The sequence below is a fragment of the Acanthopagrus latus genome, chromosome 24, assembly GCF_904848185.1.
Source record: "Acanthopagrus latus isolate v.2019 chromosome 24, fAcaLat1.1, whole genome shotgun sequence".
Taxonomy (NCBI): Eukaryota; Metazoa; Chordata; class Actinopteri; order Spariformes; family Sparidae; genus Acanthopagrus; species Acanthopagrus latus.
This window is the reverse complement of record NC_051062.1, coordinates 4873079-4881784: the sequence shown is the minus strand read 5'-3', so window position 1 is coordinate 4881784 and position 8706 is coordinate 4873079. Positions and strand designations below refer to the sequence as shown.

General features: G+C 42.6%; 1 protein-coding gene across 2 annotated transcripts in view; it reads left to right on the top strand.

The window, feature by feature from the left end:
- The first annotated feature begins 3924 nt into the window (after positions 1 to 3924).
- Positions 3925 to 8706, top strand: part of LOC119015641 (FERM and PDZ domain-containing protein 4-like) — a 76114-nt gene continuing 71332 nt past the window's right edge. The window contains exons 1-2 of one of the 2 annotated variants that reach the window (XM_037091852.1): positions 3934 to 4048; positions 6495 to 6631. The gene's annotated coding sequence lies outside the window, so the exon portion shown is untranslated. Of the gene's footprint in view, positions 4049 to 6494; positions 6632 to 8706 lie in introns of both variants that reach the window. The other variant, XM_037091850.1, reaches the window with a different exon arrangement.

Below are 8706 nucleotides of genomic sequence, written 5' to 3'. Positions count from 1 at the left end.
GCTCGCTCAAATATACATAAAGAACCATGATTATGAATGTCTGTACTCCCCTTCCTATTTGGACGATCAGTTTTTTTAATGTGAGGTATCACTTTGATGGATGTCTAGCTTTTCCTGCCTATGTATGTTTCACTGTAAGATGAATCAGCTGGGAGCAGGCCAATGGATCCAAATCACCCAAAAACCTTGCAAAGTACTCCCCTATTAAAAGTTAAAAGCAGGCAGGGGAATTTTATCAGCTACCTTGACCTTCCATGTCCCCGGACTATAGCTTATTATTTCTTCTTTCCCAAAAAAGGTAGTTGCCACAGCTTGACATTTTGAATCTCTAGTCCTTGTCAGCGTGGCTCTTCTATCAGCCTTCAAAGTGCTTAAAAGCAATCCCCTGTTGAAGTGGCACCCATATATAAAAACTTGACACTACTTTGACATTATTTAATCAGAGATGATTAAAAGAAAAACTGCCATAATAAAAGCCAAATTGGCGAGCCAGGGCTGCTACTCATGTACTGTGACGCGCTCATTGTTCCCCTGGCGAGCGCTAAAGAACAAGTTCAGGTTTAATCAAATTAATGTACCCTTGTCTGCTGAAGATGGATGGTGTCTTCCGGTGCTTGTTGTTCTAAGCAGACATGGACCTGTTTTTGACCGAGATGCAGGTTCAATATTCTCCGATTCAGACACTTTTGGAACTGGTTGTCTTGTAACACCACTTTGCCCAGTGTCTAAAGCATTTTTATACTTCATTGATATCTATTCGGTGCAGTTAAAGACCTAAAGGATATAGGCTTCTCAGCATATTCAGAGGTCTGGTTTTTAAGGTCTGAGGTCTGGAAATATTGGCATTTTAATATATAAATTATAACAGATGTAAGCCTATATAGTTATTATAGTAGTACTATATATTATGAGGCGCACTTAAACGCACCACGAAATCCCTGTCGGTGCACATATCCTTTGCTGCAAGTAGATCTCTGAGACTGCGCCTGAATGCACCAGGTGTCAAGCTCCAACATAGACAGCAGCAGAAAAAGAATTTTAGATACATCTGCAGAGGAAATTGACACCAAAACATGGCAGAGATGGTTAACATTGCTTGGTAATAAATGACTTTCAGTACAAACTGTCGCAGCAGTGGATAGAGATTTAACTGCCAAACGGAAAATATTCACAAATGTGGTGCTTTGTGGACTCTGATTCTGATTCAGACATATCCTTACAACTACATTTACGCGGGTTGTAGAAGCCGTGTATGCTTACTGGAGAAAATGAGACGCATGCAGTGTCTGCTATTTTGAAGCTGACAGCAAATTCTCTGGTGTAACGTGCATGAACCCGGCAGGAGCAAACACACAACACTCTCTCAGTCTCTCCAGCAGTGAACTCACCACCGTATCATCGACAGGGAAATAAGCCACATTAAAACACAATAATCTGCTGACAGGATTGCTGTTAATAATCTCCCGCGACACTGTGTGTTCTACATCACTGTAATTTATTGATTAATAAATATAAAACAGAAGGCCTCATGACATGGGCCCATTTTTTTCCTGATTATAAAAGGTGTGGACTGGATCTGGGCTGAGTCCTGCTGTAATGTCATAGTCCCTCCCCGAACATCCAGTGTTGTCTCCTCCAAAAGTGTGCATGAGGGAGTGAGACATGCACTTGAAGATCCAAGAATCCCTTGGTGGCAAAGTAAAACACTTTTGCCTTCAGGCATGGTAGGACAACACTGGTTCATCTGGAGCATGCTGATCCCTATGGGCCCTTGTTAAGTTATACTTGAGTTCTGTCAGTCTCTATTCAGTATAAAATGGATGGAGCTTTCTGGACTGAACAATGAAGCCAGTGCAGAAGTGCCTAAAACCTGTATTGCTACTCATGGCCAGCGGGGGGGAATTCCAATTGTTTAAAAAAGAAATCACATTGTATGTAAGCTTATGAGAAAATAATGCTACCTCTACCCTGATATCTTCAGTACAGCATGATATTCATTTAAGAAATAATGCTCCCATTTAGAGTAAATTAGATAACAAAGTATACTTTAGGGTGTGGCTACTCGATGTGATTGCCAAGTTGCTACCACAGCATGTTATCTGTTTCTCAGTCAGGTCTTCACGAGACATAGACTGTTGGTATGATAGGAGGCAAATGGCAGGCTGTGTGTTACTGACCAGACCTTTCTCAAGTGCTGTGGTGATATCAGATGATTGGGATGTCACAGTAGGTTCACACCTGGTCTGGAAATGTGCTTTTTTTGCTTAATGGCCACACATTAGAAGATAATATTATACCGTTCTCACTTTGGAGCTCAAGGGAATCAATTAGCTTAGCATAAAGACTGGAAATGGGGAAACAGCTAGCCACAACACCAATACACCACTTATAAATCAATTTAATTTAGTTCCAGCACATAAACCCCAGTGACTGAAGTGACTACAAATGACTTCTTTACATTTCTGTTTGTGCACGCATTAAACAAATGAGATACAATGTGTTAAATGAATTAGCTTTAGAGGCACTGCAGGGTATGTTTTTGAGGTTTGGAGTGTTCTATTGTGGCTCTTTCCCCCTGTATGCTAAGCTAAGCTTAGCTAGTCCTGGCTCCAGCTTCGCCTTCAATGCATATGGATGAGAGAGGCATCAGTGTTCTCATCTAATGCTAAAACAAACAGTGAATAAGTCAGTTCCATCCAACCTTATCACGACATAATTCTCCTCCATTTGTCGTTGAGCTGCTTCTCGGAAATATTAATTACATTGTACAAGATCTGCTATCTTTTTATGTAGTTGGTGCGTAGATAGGGAAAATGGAAACTTTTAGTGTAATGCCTATTAAACAGCGACCCTGAGGATTGTGTTAATCACATCATATCAATGTTTGTTTTATACACCATAAGTATAGGAAATGTCTTATTCTATAGCTGCTTGCTATAAAGGTCAGGCAAGTAAATAAAAATTATCCTGGATGTAAATTTGAGGCATGCATCGTATCTTCTCTTACGCCTGACTACAGAACTATGCTCTTAGTCTATTAACAGTGTGCCTTTGGGAGGCTGACTATGCCGGCCTCCCCACATCAGGGCCCTAATGGGTTTTAGCGGTGAGCCCTAATTGTATTTGGATTGGTTCAGACTTCTTGCCATGAACCGCTTATCGCTGCAACCCAAGACGGCTCTCTCTTGCGTGCCGCTATCATGTAGCCACAGAAGCCACCAGTTCAAGCCTCTCCATGCATCTCAAATCGATTTCCAGTCCTGCGCCGTCTCTATCCACTTACCACATGATTCAATTGTTGGGGGGAAAAATGGGATGTAATGAGATGTGAGCTATCTCCTCATAAGTGCTCCTGCCCGCACCTTTTACCTGATTCCCCCTCTTTGGTTTTTGTTCACTCTCTTCCATCTGCAGTGGCTGGTTCCTATCTTTCCGTCCCACTCTCTTGTCTTTGTGTTCGGCTTTTTCATAAGTCCCTGAATGGTTTTTCTTTTCCTGCCCTTACATCCGTATCTTAATCTCTGTTGTCTAATGTTTCCTGTGATTGGTCTTTCGTCTTTTCCGTTCCTCTCCTTGCTCTCCTCAGTAATGTATTGAGACAGAAGAGACTGAGAAGCTTTTGGCCAATGGGAGAGCACGGACATATCTCTTTTCATTCATTCATCTAATTTGGAAGTGCCTTCCTTCTTTTCATCCACCGCAGACGTTATACTTCAACAAGACAGTCTTTTCCATTGTTTTTTCTCTGTGTCACCCATCTTAATCCCATGGTTTCTTGCACCATGGACTTAAGAGATGGATTGCGAGAGCAGAAGATTGACAGCAGCCCCTCTGCCTCCTCTGACTCTTCTTGGACATCTTTTGAACATAGCACTGACCTCACATCAATCAGCTCTGACCAAGTCTTGACTCCTTTGACAGCTCCCAGTTGCTGTAAACTGTTTGAGGACCAGGACCTGAAGAAGAAGTCTTCCTCAGCCAAGGTGTCTTCTGGAGTGCTGACCAGGGAGGTTACATGGAGGGAGACATCTTTTCTTGGAAGTGATGAGTGAGTACATCATTGTAATAGCTAGGGCATTCATCTGGGACAAGGTGGAAATAAGTGAGAGCAAAACTTTAATGTGCAATCTACTGGTGCAAAAATAGGAATTTGGCCTTTTTAAAAAATGTTATCCGTATAATCAGATGACATCATGCACAGAATGTCGTGCAAAATTAGTCAGGACATTCCTGCGATGTCAGAATAACTGGACAACTGAGAACAAAAACTTTATAAATCAAAAACATCTTGGTACAGTCCTTGGCAACTTTGACATCAAATGCCAAATAACTTTTCCCCGATAGAGATATGATATAAGACATAGTTGATAACGCTGATAGAAACTCATTCCATTTATGGACAACAGGAACAGCCGACACAAAGCAGAGTCGTGTGCACTGCAAACTGTGTTGAAAGCACATTCCCACAAAGTCAGGTAATGTCTTGCTGGCCGTGCTTAAAGTCGGGATCATTTAAGTCATTAGGCTTCATCATCTGGCGCTAATGAATGTCTGCATCAAACTTGCCGCTAACCCATCTAATAAATGCTAAGGCACATTTTGACTTGCTGATAATACCAATGGGCACATTTTATTATGGGTTTGTGAGGGATGCAAATTTAGAAGGTCACCAAAGTTAGCCGGGCTCATCCTCTGGGGACCCCTGAAAGTACCGTAATACAAGGTAATTTATTCAGCAGTAGTTGTGATATTTCGCTCCTTAAATGGTTGACAGGCCGACCAACGGAGAAAAGCGGGACCAAACGGAAGTCAAAATGACTTCACGTCAGTGTCCTTGAGAACAAGACATCCTTCCTTTCACGCTCATGTGACTCCCTCTTGGTAAAATGCATGAGTGATTGTATGTATTAGATTCAAATATAATCAAGGCAGCATTAAACACGCCGTTCTTCACGATGCAGTCAGTTGTAAATATGCGACCTCAGTTTGACCTGTAATGCTCTTCATCTTGTCAGCGCCTTTTAGTCAGCGCTCGATTATGAGTGCAGAGTTATTTCCCCACACTTTCGACAAAATTGAATTGGTGGATTGAATCTTTGTACAATTATCTATTAATATGTCATGTATTACACTAATGTAGACTGCAGTTTAATATGATGAGCCCCTTGTTGCAAATGCAGGGGCTGATCAATGGGTTTTCATTAAGCCCACCAATATCACTATGTGGTTTTGCATGCTTTTGGAGCTCGTGATGGTACTCCTATGACATTTTGATGAGGGCGCCTGATCGTCTGAATCATTTAAAAAAAAAAAAAAAAGTTGTATTCAGTGAAGGCAAGGTTTGTCCTTTTCCCCCTCCCTGCTGAGGATTCAGTAGCAAGAAAAAGAACTCTAACTTCTCCAGGAAGGGCGGGAGGCGAGAGGAAAGCAGCATCTGTACCGAAAGCACACGAGTGTTCTCACTGAGACTTAGCTTTCAACCCACAGTGGTGATGATTATCTGTTTCATCTGGTTTTAATCATGAGTGGGTCTGTAATGGGAGTCTGATTCCCAGTAGCAGGACTGTGAGAGCGGATAAAACAAGCCCCGCATTAGTTTAGATAGAGACCATAAATCACCTCTCCTTGAATGCTTCAGAGATACTCGGTCTCTGGCAAGAGGGAGACCCAGCGTGTTGTTCATCAAGCCTCTCTCTTTCTTTTTCTTTCTCTTTGTTTCCCAGCTCCATCACTCCACGGCGCCTGGATATATATATATAATTACTCTTCCACAGAAAGACAAAAGTCTGAACCCTCTCTCAGGCTGACACTCTCACTGTGTCTTTAAATCACCCTTAACTCTGCGATGTCTTCACTATCTTTACACGGGCACTGATTAAACTGTGGTTGAGAAGGGGGATACCAGAGCCAGCCGGGGAATATAAGTGCATTGTGCGCTTTTTTCTCTGTCTTTGTGTTCGACCTGTACAAAAGGAATATTTGAGTAGAAATGGCAGGTGTCAGCTGGTGACAAAGAAAATCCTGTGTTTTCTTTGCCAAGAGTTCGATGAGAAGATTCCATATCTGTGCTTTAAGTAAGAAGCTGGAGTAAGGGGGGGGTGTTTAGCTGAGCTGAGCACAAAGACTGGTAGTAAACCGACACCTCCAAATTTCATTAAGAATAATATGATGTCTTCTTTTATTCTCTGTTCCCCTTGTGCTGATTTCTGACTCAGTGATGTGCAGGGGAACAGTTAAGGCTCTCCTGCTGTATTTAACATCTAAAAAGGTTAGAGCGGTCAGTTCACTTAAGCCCCGTTGGATGATGCATTTAGGGAAGCTTAGCAGTAATTGGATCATCATCTGGAAAAGGATTGGATGCCTCACGTGAGAATGTCGAGTTAAATGTTTGCATAATTATCATTTTGTAACATAAATTGTGCGACTCACTGTTTTTTTTGCTCATGTTGTGCCGTGTTTTTACGAACAAAGGAAAAAAAAAATTGTATCCCCAGACCTAAAGGGACGAGGTGAGGTTGAGTAAAAAAAGAGAGGCAGCCTGAAGAGGATCATACCACAGAGGGAGAGAGCTGGAGATGTAAAGAAAGGACGGCGGAGCAGATAAAAAGATTGAGCGCCTCTCTCCTCGCTGGTAAATCACCTGACCCCCATCATCACTCTCTCGGGCCCTCTGCCCTTTATCCTGTGCTTTCTCCAGCTCTCATCATTCCTCTTTCTTCTCATTTCGGTTTTTCCCCTCTGCTATCTGGTATCTCGACTCAACTACACTTCATCCGTCACCCCACCTCCCCCTCCACTGACTCAAACGTGGAGTCATTTTGCTGCAGTTGTGGTTATTGTTGTTGGAGCCGGCCCCGCTGCTGGTTGCAGCCTGAGGATTAGGATACAGTTGGGTAGGGAGATGCAGCGCGATGGCACGCTGAGTCATGAGATAAGATACCATCTCATCCTCTGCGGCTATATGATGCACAGATGTGCTTTTTGTTTAAGTGTACTCATGACACTTAGGGAGTTTTTCCATTTCTGTCATTTCTGCCATCCACTTCTTCTCTCGTGTCTTGGCTTTTAATTCTTTCATTCGTTTTAGATTCCCCCGTTGCAGTGGTTCAGACTTTTCAGCATAAAATGCGGCATCTGTTTCATTTCACAGCACAGATAATTCAATCTAAGTGTGTTTCCATGTTGGAGTACACTCATTGCCTCATTTCATCTGATCAGAGGGTGAAGATGGCCGTCTTGGAGAGTTTTTTTGGGTGAAAGTTGCTTCCTTCTCTCCAGGCAAGCACATTGTGTGTGGCAGACAGACATTTTCACAGCTGGGTGGAGGCACTCCGAGCGGAGCCCTCCCACTTATCTCGCCGTAGTAACTGCGTTTTCTACTTTCTTTCAAGCCCTGTGCTTTTTTTTTGACAAAATTTGAGAGGATTTAAGGTCAGGATTTGGTTTGATGCTCTGCAGTGAAAGTCTGTAGGGCGGCTGCTGCCCAAAGCCACAAACAGTGCATACACTCCTACTTCACTGCCTGGATTGACACAAGTAAACCATTTGAACACTTATCACACACTGTTCCACTTGGGGCATTAAAAATGTGATTGATTAAGTGTTTAATGAGCTATACTTACCCGCCTTGGCAGTAATTTAGTTTCTTCTCTGGTATCGGTCATGATAAGCTGTTTTTATGAAACCAAACAAACCTATGAAACACTACTTGGACTTAAAGCTGCAAAGGCAAATTTATTTTTTTAGGGCTGACCCGAACGCTTTGAAGCTTCAAAGCTTTTCTCGTTACCATGGCAATCAGCATCCAAATCAGTATACGAATGCTTCAGGGTTTCTGTGTTTGTTTGTTGTTTTTTTTAAGAGGAAGAAGTTTCACGCAGCGGCTGCATCAAAAAGGACAGATAAGACTGATAAAGAGTGAGAAATAGGGTTCATCTGTTAGTCTTGAAACCCGTGCACATGTCCACAAATGTGACCCCCTAATGTGACCCTTGCTGGCACTTCAAGTAGACTTTTGAGATCCCACTGTATGCTACCTGCCCAGTTCCAAATATTAGACACACAAAGATCAGGACTGTCTGCTAAACGCCAGTTAGTTGACTCCAGCTCAGGGCTGCAAGGAGATAGGATATTCTTCATCACTTCACTTCTAATTACATCATTATGTCCAAGGGTCACAACAATCATTATAATCGTCATTACAATGAAAAATAGCAGCAACGGTACAAGAATTGTGGAGACAGTTATGAAAGGATGTCAGCGAGGAAAGGAAGCTGAGCTTTTACAGACTCTGCCTTTTTACCTTATTAGAATTATGAGCAGGTCCTTCGAGGCGGCGTGCTCCTTTCTCAGTTAGTCTCAGGTTACACCATTACAATGTGTGCACACTAACATGGTTACACAGTGATATCGGCGTGCCTTATATGATCACGTCACACTAGATAACATTACATGGCAAGTCTTGATGCTTTAAAATCACATTTAGCCCCCGCTGTACGCTCAAAGACAGGTATGAAATTGGTCAGACTGGAAGCATGAAACATGAGAGGTGATAAGATAAGGCAAGCATCTGTTTTTTGGGCAGGGAGATGACTAGATCACTTTCGTCTGCTGCGTCGCATTTAAAATCTTGACCTTTAGCCGTCCTCATCGGACCACCAGTTGAATCAGTGAGCACAGCTGGATGCGTGTTGAATACAGAGTTGC